This window comes from Oryctolagus cuniculus, chromosome 3, assembly GCF_051225735.1.
Source record: "Oryctolagus cuniculus isolate XC-2025 breed Fujian yellow rabbit chromosome 3, ASM5122573v1, whole genome shotgun sequence".
NCBI classification, from domain to species: Eukaryota; Metazoa; Chordata; class Mammalia; order Lagomorpha; family Leporidae; genus Oryctolagus; species Oryctolagus cuniculus.
Window position 1 is genome coordinate 11,281,319 of NC_142869.1, and position 16,078 is coordinate 11,297,396.

Below are 16,078 nucleotides of genomic sequence, written 5' to 3' on the forward strand. Positions count from 1 at the left end.
GTTTATTTAATAAATCTAAATTTCAAGAGTACAACTGTAACCTTTGATTATTGCGGCTTTTCCCCCCATCTTTCCCACCTGCAACCATCCCATTTCCTACTTCCTCACCCAACCCATTCTCCATCAAGTTTCATTGTCAATTATCTTTATATACAGAAGATCAACTTAGTATATACTACATAGAGATTTCAACAGTTTATTTTTTTTAACTTTTATTTAATGAATATAAATTTCCAAAGTACAGCTTATGGATTACAATGGCTTCCCGCTCCCATAAATTCCCTCCCACCTGCAACCCTCCCCTTTTCCGCTCCCTCTCACCTTCCATTCACATCAAGATTCATTTTCAATTCTCTTTATATACAGAAGATCAGTTTAGCATATATTAAGTAAAGATTTCAACAGTTTGCACCCACATAGAAACACAAAGTGAAAGATACTGTTTGAGTACTAGTTATACCAATAAATCACAATGTACAGCACATTAAGGACAGAGATCCTACATGAGGAGTAAGTGCACAGTGACTCCTGTTGTTGACTTAACAATTTCCCAGTCTTGTTTATGGCATCAGTAATCACCCTAGGCTCTTGTCATGACTTGCCAAGGCTATGGAAGCCTTTTGAGTTCACCGACTCTGATCATATTTAGACAAGGTCGTAGTCAAAGTGTAAGTTCTCTCCTCCATTCAGAGAAAGGTACCTCCTTCTTTGATGACCTGTTTTTTCCACTGGGATCTCATTTGTGGAGATCTTTCGTTTAGGTTTGTTTGTTGTTTTTTTTTTTTTTTTTTTTTTTGCCAGAGTGTCTTGGCTTTCCATGCCTGAAATACTCTCATGGGCTTTTCAGCCAGATCCACAAACCTCAAGGGCTGATTCTGAGGCCAGAGTGCTGTTTAGGACATCTGCCATTCTAGGAGTCTGCTGTGTATCTTGCTTCCCATGTTGGATCGTTCTCTCCCTTTTTGATTCTATCAATTAGTATTTCCAGACACTAGTCTTGTTTATGTGATCCCTTTGGCTCTTAGTCCTATCATTATGATCAATTGTGAACAGAAATTGACCATGTGGACTAGTGAGATTTCATTGGTGCATGCCACCTTGATGGGATTGAATTGGAATGCCCTGGTATGTTTCTAACTCTATCGTTTGGGGCAAGTCAGCTTGAGCATCTCCCGAATTGCACATCTCTTCCCTTTCTTATTCCCACTCTTATATTTAACAGTGATCACTTTTCAGTTAAGCTTCAACACTTAAGAATAACTGTGTATTTGGGGCAAGTCAGCTTGAGCATGTCCTAAATTGTACATCTCTTCCCTCTCTTATTCCCACTCTTATGTTTAACAGGGATCACATTTCAGTTAATTTTCAACACTTAAGAATAACTGTGTATTAATCACAGAATTAACCCAGTCATATTAAGTAGAACAGACAAAAAAAACTACTAAGAGGGATAATGTATTAAGTTGTTCATTAACAGTCAGGGCTATGCTGATCAAGTCACTGTTTCTCATAGTGTCCATTTCACTTCAACAGGTTTCCTTTTTGGTGTTTTGTCAGTTGTCACCGATCAGGGAGAACATATGATATTTGTCCCTTTGGGACTGGCTTATTTCACTCAGCATGATGTGTTCCAGATTCCTCCATTTTGTTGCAAATGACTGGATTTCATTATTTCTTACTGCGGTATAATATTCTAAAGAGCACATATCCCATAATTTCTTTATCTAGTCTATCATTGATGGGCATTTAGGTTGGTTCCAGGTCTTGGCTATTGTGAATTGTGCAGACCGCTTTTTTATTTGCCAATTTAAATTCCTTTGGATAAATTCCAAGGAGTGAGATGGCTGGGTCGAATGGTAGGGTTATATTCAGGTTTCTGAGGAATCTCCAGACTGACTTCCATAGTGGCTTGACCAGTTTGCATTCCCACCAACAGTGGGTGAGTGTCCCTTTTTCCCCACATCCTCGCCAGCATCTGTTGCCCCCAATGGTAGAGTTAGAAACATACCAGGGGATTCCAATTCAATCCCATCAAGGTGGCATGTACCAATGCCATCTCACTAGTCCAAGTGATCAATTTCAGTTCACAATTGATCATAATGAAAGGACTAAGAGTCAAAGGGAGCACATAAACAAGTCTAGTACCTGCTAATACTAACCGATAGAATAAATAAAGGGGAGAGTGATCCAACATGGGAAGCGAGATACACAGCAGACTCCTAGAATGGCAGATGTCCTAAACAGCACTCTGGCCTCAGAATCAGCCCTTAAGGTTTATGGATCTGGCTAAAAGCCCATGAGAGTATTTCAGGCATGGAAAGCCAAGACACTCTGGCAAAAAAAAAAAAAAAAAAAACATCTCTGTGAGTGAGATCCCAGTGGAAAGAACAGGTCTTCAAAGAAGGAGGTACCTTTCTCTGAAGGGAGGAGAGAACCTCCACTTTGACTATGACCTTGTCTAAACAAGATAAGAGTCGGAGAACTCAAAAGGCTTCCATAGCCTTGGAAACTCATGACTGGAGCATAGGGAGATTACTGATGCCATAAACAGGAGTGTCAGTTTGTAAAGTCAACAAAAGGAGTCACTGTGCACTTACGCCTCATGTAGGATCTCTGTCCTTAATGTGCTGTACATTGAGATTTAATGCTATAAAGAGTACTTAAACACTATATTTCACTTTGCGTGTCTATGTGGGTACAAACTGTTGAAATATTTACTTAATGTACACTAAACTGATCTTCTGAAAAAAAAAAAGAAATTATCAATTCCCAACTCGACTCTCACTGGGATTAAACATGACAATAGGTCTGATCTGGTTTCATCATCATTTAAAAAATCATCTATTATTTTTCACTTTATGTTTCTGTGTGGGAGCAAACTGTTGAAATCTTTACTTAATGTATGCTAAACTGATCTTGTGTATATAAAGAGAATTGAAAATGAATCTTGATGTGAATGGAAGGCGAGAGGGAGTGGGAAAGGGGAGGGTTGCGGGAGAGAGGGACGTTATGGGGGAAAGCCATTGTAATCCATAAGCTATGCTTTGGAAATTTATATTCATTAAATAAAAGTTAAAAAAAGAATAACTGTGTATTGATTATAGTATTCAAACAAAAGTATAAAACAGAGATTTCAACAGTTTATTGCAATACTATTTACAATAGAAAGAATTGGAATCAATCGAATAGTGATTCATCGATTGATTATAGTATTCAACCAAAAGTATTAAGAAGAGATTTCAACAGTTATTGCAAGACTATTTACAATAGTCAAGAATTGGTATCAACCGAATAGTGTTTCTTCGACTGATGCCCAACAGGTGAGCTGCAGAAAAAGTGCCCCATACACTCAGAGAGTTCTTCTCTTACATATTGGTGAAAATATACCAAGTTATTTAATTTTTTGAGCTGTTTTGAATGGAATTACTCTTACAAGTTCTTTCTCAGCAAGATCACTCTTGATAGATTAAAATGCTGCTGATTTTTGTTCTTTTTAAGATTATTTTTTATGTATTTGAAAGTCAGCGGTATGGTGGCAAGATAGTGGGAGAAACAGAGAGAGAGAAGGAGAGAGGGAGAGAGAGAGAGAGAGAGACATGTCTTCCATCCACTAGTTCACTCCCCCAAAAAGCTGCAATGGCTAGGACTCGGGCAGGCCAAACCCAAGAACCAAGAGTCAGGCTCTTCTAAAGGGACTCCCATTTGGGTACAAAGGTCCCACTTTGTACAAAGAATACAAAAGCCTTACTTGGGCCATCTTCTGCTGCTTCCCCAGGCACATTAGCAGAGAGCTGGATCAGAACGGAGCAGCTGGGACTTGAACCACTGCCCGTATGGGATGCCAGTGTCATAGATGGCCACTTATCCCATTATGTCCAATTGTCGGCCCCTAATTTTGTGTGTGTGTTGATTTTGTATTCTACAGCTTTGCTGATTTCTCTTGTTATTTGTAGTAACGTCTTGGTGAATCTTTGGGTACCCTGAAAACAGGAATAATTTGACTTCCTTCTTTCCTACTTATATCGCCTTTATTTTTTTCTCTTGCCTTTTATCTCTGGCTAAATCTTCTAGCTATATAATGAACAAGAGTGTCAACAATGGTCATATCTTGGAGGAAATTCTTCCACCTTTCCCCCATTCATTATGGTATTCACTGTAGGTTGTCATATCTAACTTTCATTGTGTTGAAGTATATACTTCAATATTTGCTCAAGGTGTTTATTATGAAAGGATGGTGTATTTTCCAAATGCTTTTCTATGTCTATCAAGATGATTATATGGTTTCTATTCTTCATTCTACAGGTGAGATGTTTTATATTTATTTACTTACTTCAATTATTTATTTATTTATTTATATGACAGAAAGAGTTAGACAGTGAGAGAGTACAGAGAGAAAGGTCTTCCTTCCTTTGGTTCACTGCCCAAATGGCAGCTACTGCTGGTTCTGCGCCAATCCAAAGCCCGGAGCCAGGACCTTCTTCCAGGTCTCTGACAAGTGTGCTGGGGCCCAAGCACTTGGGCCATCCTCCACTGCCCTCCCGGGCCACAGCAGAGAGCTGGCCTGGAAGAGGAGCAACCGGGACTAGAACCCAGCACCCATATAGCATGCCGGTACTGCAGGCAGAGGATTAACATAGTGAGCCATGGTGCTGGCCCCTACATTTATTGATTTGATGTGTTGAACCACCAATACATTCTTGCTATAAATTCCACTTGGTGAGAGTTAATGATAGTTTTGATATGATGTTGTGTTTGATTTGTAGATAACAGCAATAAACATTGTTGGGAAAACTGGATTCCTTTTTATTTTGAAGATATATTTATTACTTATTTGAAAAGAAGAGTTACAGAGAGAGATGAAGAGACAGACAGAGGAAGAGATGGAGAGGTAAACTGTGTGTGTGTGTGTGAGAGAGAGAGAAAGAGAGAGAGAGGATGAGAGAGAGAGAGAGAACAGAACTTCCATCTGCTGTTCACTGTCCAGATGAATCCAACGTGCCATGTGAAAGCCAGGAAACTGGAACTTCTTGTTCTCCCACAAGGGTTCAGTGGCCCAAGCACATGGACCTTACTCTGCTGCTTACCCAGGTGCACTAGCAGGGAGCTGAATGGGGAGTGGAGCAGGAAGGACTTGAATGGCTATACAGATGGGACACCTATATTTGGGTCTTGACAGAAATGGTCATTTGGGGCGTGTGGGGTTTCTGAGGAAGGGCTGTGTCAGACACATCAAATCACAGAACCATAAATCTCAGGGAGGAGCAGGCGCACACACCGGAGGCTTGGGGGAGCTGGGACTTTGGAGGCCATCTGCTGCTTCACCAAGTGCAGTTTCTGACGTGACCTTGGCTTACAATGCTCGTGTTGCATGTATTTCAAAGCCAGGGCTTTGTCAGAACAGACAAACCCATATTTAGTGAAGTCAAATAGAACAGAGACAACAAGGCACCTATCGAATGGGTATCTAGTTTATTTTATTAGCAGACCTCGATAACATTGTATGACAACTAAGAGCACAAAGGAACAAGTAAGGAAACAGGGCATGCAGAGGGGTGATGGGAAAACAGGAGGAGCTGGATGGAGCGAGCATCCATCACACCAAAGATTAGGAGTCAAGGTTTACCTCAGCAGAAATCAGTGATGTGCACAGGTGCTCAGATGCTAGGCTGCACTCCACTTTTTTCCATACAACGTTCAAATCAATATGGACTTCTTCCAGATGGGAAATGAGGAACACTAAGGAAAGTGTTGTAGGGCCCAGGAACCTTACGGTGAGGGCAGAGGAGACAGGATGGGAGAGTGGCAATCTTGTCACACTTGTCACTGCAGTTCCTGGTAAGAGGCTGCTCATCTGCCTAGTGGCAGCACTGCTTCTGGCAGCCACACTTCTGCTGGCAGCAGCCCTTCCCACCGCCACAGCCACAGGAGCGACGGCAACAGGTGCGGCGGTAGCAGCACACCACGGGGGAGCAGCATCCACAGCAGTTGCCACAGCAGTTGCCACAGCAGTTGCCACAGCAGTTGCCACCACAGCCACCACAGCCACCACAGCTACCACAACTACCACAGCCGCCACAACTACCACAGCCGCCACAGCCACCACAGCCACCACAGCCACCAGAGCCACTGCTGCAGCCACCACAGCCTCCACAGCCACAGCACCCCATGGTGTCAGCAGAGAGGACTCAGTGCAGTGAGGAGAGAGGACTCGGGAGAGGTCAGGCAGGTCTGATGTCCCTGCTCCGGGGGAGGCCCTTATATACCAGCTCTCGGGACAGCGGAGGAAGCCTCATGACCCCTTCCTTCCTGGTTGCTCTCTTACTGTTGTGCAGTCGTGACTCTCACGATGTCTAATTTGCTTTCTCTTCAGATGCCTTTATCTTCACCACTTGCAGCTGTTTCTGTTTCCTAATACTCCATCTTGCGTAAGCTAGGAGAGTCTCAAAGATTTAGAGAGATGTCCTGGGTGCCAGGGACATGTGAGGTTGTGAGTGGTGTTTGTCATCTGCTTCCTTCTTGCCACAGTGCCCACAAAGCAGACACATGAGTGAGAGCTTGGGGAGAAACAAAGCACTCCTCCGGGGATCCATGAGGCATGGCTACTGTGAAGTTTAAGACACAGTCCTTAACTCAAAGAGCTAAAAAGAAAGTAACACTGGGTCCTGGTGGTGTGAAAATGGTACCTGATAGAGAAATCCCTGCGCAGCCAGGCGCCATAGTGTAGTAGGCTAAGCCTCTGCCTGTGAAACCAGGATCCCTTTTATGGGTGCCGGTTCCTGTCCAGGCTCCTCCTCTTCCAATCTGGCTCTCTGCTATAGTCTGGGAAAGCAGTGGAAGATGGCCCACTTGCTTGGGTGCCTGCACTTACGTGAGATACCCAGAAGAAGTTCCTGGCTCCTGGCTTCAGATAAGCCCAGCTTTAGCCTAGCGGCAATATGGGGAGTGAACCAGCAGAGAAAAGACTTTACTCTCTTTCTATCCCTCTCTAACTGTAACTCTGCTCGCTCAAATGTCATTGCCCAGGCCAGGTGCCATAATCCCATTCCAACATCATTGAAGGTTCTCTCCTCCCTTCAGAGACTGGTACCTCCTTCTTTGATGACCTGTTCTTTCCACTGGGATCTCAAAAGCAGAGATCTTTCATTTAAGTTGTTTTTTTTTTTTTTTTTTTTTTTTTTTTTTGCCAGAGTGTCTTGGCTTTCCATGCCTGAAATACTCTCATGGGCTTTTCAGCCAGATCCGCATGCCTTAAGGGCTGATTCTGAGGTCAGAGTGCTCTTTAGGACATCTGCCATTCTAGGAGTCTGCTGTGTATCTTGCTTCCCATGTTGGATCCTTCTCTCCCTTTTTGATTCTATCAATTAGTATTTCCAGACACTAGTCTTGTTTATGTGATCCCTTTGGCTCTTAGTCCTATTATTATGATCAGTTGTGAACAGAAATTGATCACTTGGACTAATGAGATGGCATTGGTACATGCCACCTTGATGGGATTGAATTGGAATGCCCTGGTAGGTTTCTAACTCTGCCGTTTGGGGCAAGTCAGCTTGAGCATCTCCCGAATTGCATATCTCTTCCCTCTCTTATTCCCACTCTTATATTTAACAGCGATCACTTTTCAATTAAGTTTCAACACTTAAGAATAACTGTGTATTGATTACAGTATTCAACCAAATGTATTAAGTAGAGATTTCAACAGTTTATTGCAAGACTATTTTAAAAAAAACAATAGTGAATAATTGGAATCAACCAAATAGTGTTTCATCGACTGATGCCCAACAGGTGAGGTGCAGAAAAAGTGCCGCGATACACTCAGAGAGTTCTTCTCAGTGTTCTCCTGTTGTATACCAAGACCCCAACCATCAGAGTGAATTCCCATCAACCCTATGGTAGCTTTGTGTGGTGAGATTTAATGTGGAAAATGCTCAGGAGAAGAGAGAGGTAGATTCTAAAGGAAAGCCAGGAACCAAGGGGAGACACAGCCACAACATGGGTACAGCAGGAGCCTGTTTATGCCATCTGACCCAGAACAGATCTTCAGGCAGATTCTCCTGGGTCCCAGGATATATTTTGGCCTAGGGTTCAGCACCTACGCACACATGGGGGCTGGGCTCTCATCACACCTCACCAAGAGGGTTTATGAGAGCCGTCAGGAAATACCACACACACTGGATGACTTTGGTCAGAGGTACTAATTTACCCAGCATTCTGGGCCTGGAATTCCAAAGTGAAGGGGTCAGCAGTTTCACATCCTGAGGCTCACTCCTGCGCTGACGGATTTATGTTTTCACATTGTCCTCCCTCAGTTATACCCGTGTCCCATTTACTCTTCCTAGAAGGACACCAGTTCTATTAGATCCCAAACAACCCTGATTACCTCATTTTAACATGATAACCCCACCCTTCTTTAAGATTTATTTACTTTACTTGGAAGTCACAGTTACACAGAGAGAGAAGGAGAGGCAGAGAGAGAAAGAGAGGTCCTCCATCTGCTGGTTCAGTCCATCATTGGCTGCAGTGCCTGGAGCTGTGCTATTCTGAAACCAAGAGCCAGGAGCTTCTTCCAAGTGTCCAAGTTGAGTGTAGGGGCCCAAGGACTTGGGCCATCTTCCACTGCTTTCCCAGGCCATAGCAGAGAGCTGGATCAGAAGTGGAGCAGTCAGGACTCAAACCAGCATCCAATTGGATGCTGGCACTGCAGGTGGCGGCTTCACCTGCTATGCCACAGTGCCGGCACCCTTTAAAGACCCTGTCTCCCAATGCTCTCACATTCTGAATTGCTGGGTGTTATAATATCAGCATATCAATATTTGGATAGAACACAATTCAGCCTAAGAGTAAAGAGTAATAAAACAAGGAGGTCTTACTTGCTTCACCCTTCATTTATGTGATTTTGCTGGAGACCTGTGCTCAGTCCTACATGCTCCCTGCTTATTTTTTTGTGGTCATTATAGATTTGCACTTAAATCCTATTCCATGTCGCATTGTCACCTATTTAGTGGAAGAATTGTGTGCTAGTGTATGCCAATAGAACTCAGCACCACGCCTGGCACAGCAGTGTTCAGTAATTGCCACAGGTGAACTGTGTTGGAAAACTGGGGCATCCCTCCCAGGTGACCAGCTTCCCCAGGATGATAAGGAGAGCACCTGCCCCTATTTCCTCTTCTTCCCTCCTGTGACTGAGGACTGGTAGCCCTCAGCTGCCCCAGTGAAATCTCCTTCTGCCTGTGGTTGGTGTCCTCCACCCTGACCCCATGGGAGCCCTGGGTCTTGCTCACTCTCTTCTCTCTGCCTGTCTGGGGGGCCTGCTCTCTTGCTGCTGGCTACCTCACCTCTCAGGATGCATAGTTGCCTCATCTCTGAGTGTTTGTGTAGAGACAGCTTTGCTGCCCTGAGCCTCTGCTCTCCTCCTCCTGTGCCCACACCTGACTGAGCATCTCATGAGCCAGCACATCGGGGCCCTCTTCAGCTGGGATCTGTTTTTATCCCCAGTCCATGTGTACACTGACTGGGAGTCCCCACCCGTCCCCCACCTGTGGCCTCCAGTTCCACGGACTGCAAACAAGATCCATTTCCAGGAGCAGGACAAGGAGAACCAGAGTGTTGGTGGCTGGGAGGGGCAGCACAGCCAAGAACTCCACCCGTCACCACTGACCACAGTGTGGACTCGGATTCCAGGGGTCTTGGGCTCCTTCCCTTAGCTAGGGTGAGTGAGCTGGGGCTTCTCCCCTGTCCCTCCCTCCTGCTGAGACAGCCCCTGAGGGCAGATGCAGTCCAGGGGTTTCTGCAAGGGCAAGGGTGAGCCAGAGGATGGGAGCCCCAGGGAAGACCCTAAAATCTTTGGCTGCCTGAGGGCAGAGAGGTGAGGGCTTGGAAGGTGCATAGGAAACAGAGACACAGGTGGGGAACAGCTACCTTGCAGTGTAACATTTGGGAGGCTTGTTTCAGCCCCACTCCTCAAACCCCATCTTCAGGTTGCAACAGGAGAGGAAGACTGTTTGTGATGGGTCTCTCTGACGTGGTGATTCACCTCATGTCTGGTGGTTTGTGTCGTTCCATGTGGTCTAGTCAACCTGTTTATCCTCTCTCCAGTACCAGCTTCTGCTGACACTGACAGGAAGCAGGCAGATGGGGCCTTGTGGGTTGATGCAAGAACGCCCTTCTCCTGGAAGATGCCAAGGAGCTCAGCTTCCCAACCTCACAGGAAGCTCCCCCGCTCTATTTCCTGCTCTCTACTTTACACTAAACTACCCACAGTGCTTCCAGAATCTGAGGTCCCCCAGAAAGGATCAGGGTACATTGTGGGGAACTAGCAGGAAGGGAGTTTGGGACATAATTCTTCATGTGTGGGTGGACACTCTCAGGGCTTGGTCATATGGTGATCTCACGTTGTCGCCAAAGTTGACTGTGGTTTGTATTGGCAGAGAGTCTATGAGTCCTGCTAAGGCCAGAGTCAAAATTCATGAAGTGAATCTGTCAGAGAGGAGGGGGACGGTAGAGAACTGGAAAAGGAGTGATGGCAAGCTAGCATTGTGGTGTGACTGGATAAGCCACGACCTGTGACACCAGCATCCTTTAGGAGCCCCGGTTCAGGAACCAGCGACTCAGCTTCCGAGCCAGCTTCCTGCTGGTTTGCCTGAGAAAGCAGCAGAAGATGGCTCAAATGTGTGGGCCCCTGCCACTCATGTAGGAGAATTGAACTGGGCTTTGGACTCCTGGCTTAGGCCAGCCCTGGCCATTGCTACCATTTGGGAGTAGGCCAGCAGGTGGAGGATCTCTTTCTATCTCTTTCTCTCTCTTTCTCTCTCTCTCTCTTTCAAATAAGTAAATCTTCAACAAACAAAAAGATGTGAGTGTAAACCAACAGGAGAGTGCAGATGTAATGGAGTGTGCTGTCTTTGTGAGGATCTCAGCAATGAGACTATAGCCATCAAGATCAATAAGTTGTAGGAGAATGCCCTAGGAGGAGACAAAATGATAAGCTTCAAAGTTACTATGTCAGAAGAAAAAAATGTAGACTGCCTAACAACAGGTCAGAATCCAAAGGGGGGCCAGTGCTGTGTCTCACTTTTAATCTCTACCTGCGGTGCCAGCATCCCATATGGGTGCCGGTTCTAGTCCCGGCTTCTCCTCTTGAGGTCCAGCTCTCTGCTGTGGCCCAGGAGGGCAGTGGAGGTTGGCCCAAGCACTTCTGCCCCTGCACCCGCAAGGCAGACCAGGAAGATGCACCTGTCAACTGAGGTTGAGTGCAGTTTGGCCGTAGCAGTCATTTGGGGAGTGAATCAATGGAAGGAAGACCTTTCTCTCTCTCTCTCTCTCTCTCTCTCTCTCTCTCTCTCTCACCGTCTATAATTCTACCTGTCAAAAAAAAAAAAAGAAGAAGAAGAATCCAAAGGATTCCGTTGCTACTAAGAACACAGTCATTATTCAGTGTATGGTGATAAAATACATGGCATTAATATCTTGTGCTAGTTCTGGCCTCAGAATCAGCCCTTAAGGCATGCGGATCCAGTTGAAATGCCCATGAGAGTATTTCAGGCATGGAAAGCCAAGACACTCTGGAGAACAAAAAAACCTAAATGAAAGATCTCTGCGAGTGAGATCCCAGTGGAAAGAATGGGTCATCAAAGAAGGAGGTAACTTTCTCTGAAGGGAGGAGAGAACTTCCACTTTGACCATGGCCTTGTCTAAAAATGATCAGAGTCAGTGAACTCACGGGGCTTCCATAGCCTTGGCAGCTCATGACAAGAGCCTAGGGTGATTACTGATGCCATAAACAAGAGTGTCAATTTGTTAAGTCAACAACAGGAGTCACTGTGCACTTATTCCTCATGTAGGATCTTTGTCCTTAGTGTGCTGTACATTGAGATCTAATGCTATAACTAGTACTCAAACAGTATTTTTCACTTTATGTTTCTGTGTGGGAGGAAACTGTTGAAATCTTTACTTAATGTATGCTAAACTGATCTTCTGTATATAAAGAGAATCGAAAATGAATCTTGATATGAATGGAAGGAGAGAGGGAGTGGATAAGGGGAGGGATGCGGGTTGGAGGGACGTTAAGGGAGGAAAGCCATTGTAATCAATATTCTGTACTTTGGAAATTTATATTCATTAAATAAAAGTTAAAAAAATAAAAAAAAAATCTTGTGCTAGATTATGTTACCATGGAAGACTGGACCATCATGAACATCAGCAAAATCAGCTATTGGTTACTGAACAGGTATAACCAAATAATTTAAGTGATCACATTGAAACAAGCTCTTGTCATGACCTCACTGAACAACTCAAATCCTGAATACCACTTCAGCACTTTCAAATCTACCCCAAAGCAATATGGAAATGAAAAATTGGGCCTATTATGTCTTCCTAGAGCAATTGATATACTTAGTCTTCTACGACCTATCACATAAGTGTCACCTGCTTTAATTTGAAGAATAGATAAGGAAGTGTATAGGGCAGATCTGATGCAGGGTTTCAAACTCTCATCTCCAGCACTGTCTCAATGACCCGACAGCCTAGACATGACCTGAGCAAAATTCTCATTTTTCAGTAGCCACAGAGCTGAGATTCTGAAAACCAAAACCAAACTTCACAGGCTGTCTTCTGATAAACTGAGGCATTCACTGGGAGTATGTGGAATGCCAAAAGTGAGAAAGAGACACATGGCAGATCCCATTACAGGGAAAAGCTAACCCAAATGTGCCAAATCCTAGCCAGCGGAAGCTGCTCATCTCCCTGTAATAAGGAAGTCTTTCCTTTGGGGTTTGTGCTTTCTTTGATTTCTTTCATTACTATTTAGTGATTGTCATTGTAGAAGTGTTTTACATATTGGTGAAAATATACCAAGTTATTTAATTTTTTGAGCTGTTTTGAATGGAATTACTCTTACAAGTTCTTTCTCAGCAAGATCACTCTTGATAGATTAAAATGCTGCTGATTTTTGTTCTTTTTAAGATTTATTTTTATGTATTTGAAAGTCAGCGGTATGGTGGCAAGATAGTGGGAGAAATAGAGAGAAAGAGGCAGAGAGAGAGAGAGACAGAGAGAGCCATGTCTTCCATCCACTAGTTCACTCCCCCAAAAAGCTGCAATGGCTAGGACTCAGGCAGGCCAAACTCAAGAACCAAGAGTCAGGCTCTTCTAAAGGGGCTCCCATTTGGGTACAAAGGTCCCACTTTGTACAAAGAATACAAAAGCCTTACTTGGGCCATCTTCTGCTGCTTCCCCAGGCACATTAGCAGACAGCTGGATCAGAACGGAGCAGCTGGGACTTGAACCACTGCCCATATGGGATGCCAGTGTCATAGATGGCCACTTATCCCATTATGTCCAATTGTCGGCCCCTAATTTTGTGTGTGTGTTGATTTTGTATTCTACAGCTTTGCTGATTTCTCTTGTTATTTGTAGTAACGTCTTGGTGAATCTTTGGGTACCCTGAAAACAGGAATAATTTGACTTCCTTCTTTCCTACTTATATCTCCTTTATTTTTTTCTCTTGCCTTTTATCTCTGGCTAACTCTTCTAGCTATATAATGAACAAGAGTGTCAACAATGGTCATATCTTAGAGGAAATTCTTCCACCTTTCCCCCATTCATTATGGTATTCACTGTAGGTTGTCATATCTAACTTTTATTGTGTTGAAGTATATTCCTTCAATATTTGCTCAAGGTGTTTATTATGAAAGGATGGTGTATTTTTCAAATGTTTTTCTATGTCTATCAAGATGATTATATGGTTTCTATTCTTCATTCTTCAGGTGAGATGTTTTATATTTATTTACTTATTTCAATTATTTATGTATTTATTTATATGACAGATAGAGTTAGACAGTGAGAGAGTACAGAGAGAAAGGTCTTCCTTCCTTTGGTTCACTGCCCAAATGGCAGCTACTGCTGGTTCTGTGCAGATTCGAAGCCAGGACCAGGACCTTCTTCCAGGTCTCTGACAAGTGTGCTGGGGCCCAAGCACTTGGGCCATCCTCCACTGCCCTCCTGGGCCACAGCAGAGAGCTGACCTGGAAGAGGAGCAACCGGGACTAGAACCCAGCACCCATATAGCATGCCGGTACTGCAGGCAGAGGACTAACCTAGTGAGACATGGTGCTGGCCCCTACATTTATTAATTTGATGTGTTGAACCACCAATACATTCCTGCTATAAATTCCACTTGGTGAGAGTTAATGACAGTTTTGATATGTGGTTGTGTTTGATTTGTAGATAACTCCAATAAACATTGTTGAGAAAACTGGATTCCTTTTTTTTGAATATATTTATTACTTATTTGAAAAAAAAGAGTTACACAGAGAGATGTAGAGACAGAGGGAGAGGGAGAGATGGATAGGTAAAGTGTGTGTGTGTGTGAGAGAGAGAGAGAGAGAGAGAGGGAGAGAAGAGAGATCTTCCATCTACTGTTCACTCTCCAGATGAATCCAACGTGCCATGTGAAAGCCAGGAAACTGGAACTTCTTGTTCTCCCACGTGGGTTCAGGGGCCCAAGCACATGGACCATCCTCTGCTGCTTTCCCAGGTGCGCTATCAGGGAGCTATGGGGAGTGGAGCAGGAAGGACTTGAGCGGGTATACAGATGGGACACCTATATTTGGGTCTTGACAGAAATGGTCATTTGGGGCGTGTGGGGTTTCTGAGGAAGGGCTGTGTCAGACACATCAAATCACAGAACCATAAATCTCAGGGAGGAGCACGCGCACACACCGAGGCTTGGGGGAGCGGGGACTTTGGAGGCCACCTGCTGCTTCCCCAAGTGCAGTTTCTGACGTGACCTTGGCTTACAATGCTCGTGTTGCACGTGTTTCAAAGCCAGGGCTTTGTCAGAACAGACAAACCCATATTTAGTGAAGTCAAATAGAGCAGAGACAACAAGACACCTATCGAATGGGTATCTAGTTTATTTTATTAGCAGACCTGGATAACATTGTATGACAACTAAGAGCACAAAGGAACAAGTAAGGAAACAGGGCATGCAGAGGGGTGATGGGAAAACAGGAGGAGCTGGATGGAGTGAGCATCCATCACACCAAAGATTAGGAGTCAAGGTTTACCTCAGCAGAAATCAGTGATGTGCACAGGTGCTCAGATGCTAGGCTGCACTCCACTTTTTTCCATACAACGTTCCAATCAACGTGGACGTCTTCCAGATGGGAAACGTGGAACCTAAGGAAAGTTTTGTAGGGCCCAGGAACCTTACGGTGAGGGCAGAGGGGACAGGATGGGAGAGTGGCAATCTTGTCACACTTGTCACTGCAGTTCCTGGTAAGAGGCTGCTCATCTGCCTAGTGGCAGCACTGCTTCTGGCAGCCACACTTCTGCTGGCAGCAGCCCTTCCCACCGCCACAGCCACAGGAGCGACGGCAACAGGTGCGGCGGTAGCAGCACACCACGGGGGAGCAGCATCCACAGCAGTTGCCACAGCAGTTGCCACAGCAGTTCCCACAGCAGCCACCAGAGCCACCACGGCCACCACAGCCACCACAGCCACCACAACTACCACAGCCACTGCTGCAGCCACCACAGCCACCAGAGCCACTGCTGCAGCCACCACAGCCTCCACAGCCACAGCACCCCATGGTGTCAGCAGAGAGGACTCAGTGCAGTGAGGAGAGAGGACTCGGGAGAGGTCAGGAAGGTCTGATGTCCCTGCTCTGGGGGAGGCCCTTATATACCAGCTCTGGGGACAGCGGAGGAAGCCTCATGACCCCTTCCTTCCTGGTTGCTCTCTTACTGTTGTGCAGTTGTGACTCTCACGATGTCTAATTTGCTTTCTCTTCAGATGCCTTTATCTTCACCACTTGCAGCTGTTTCTACTTCCTAATGCTCCATCTTGCGTAAGCTAGGAGAGTCTCAAAGATTTAGAGAGGTATCCTGGGTGCCAGGGACATGTGAGGTTGTCAGTGGTGTTTGTCAGCTGCTTCCTTCTTCCCACAGTGCCCACAAAGCAGACACATGAGTGAGAGCTTGGAGAGAATCAAAGCACTCCTCCAGGGATCCATGAGGCATGGCTACTGTGACGTTTAAGGCACAGTCCTTGACTCAAAGAGCTAAAAGGAAAGTAACACTG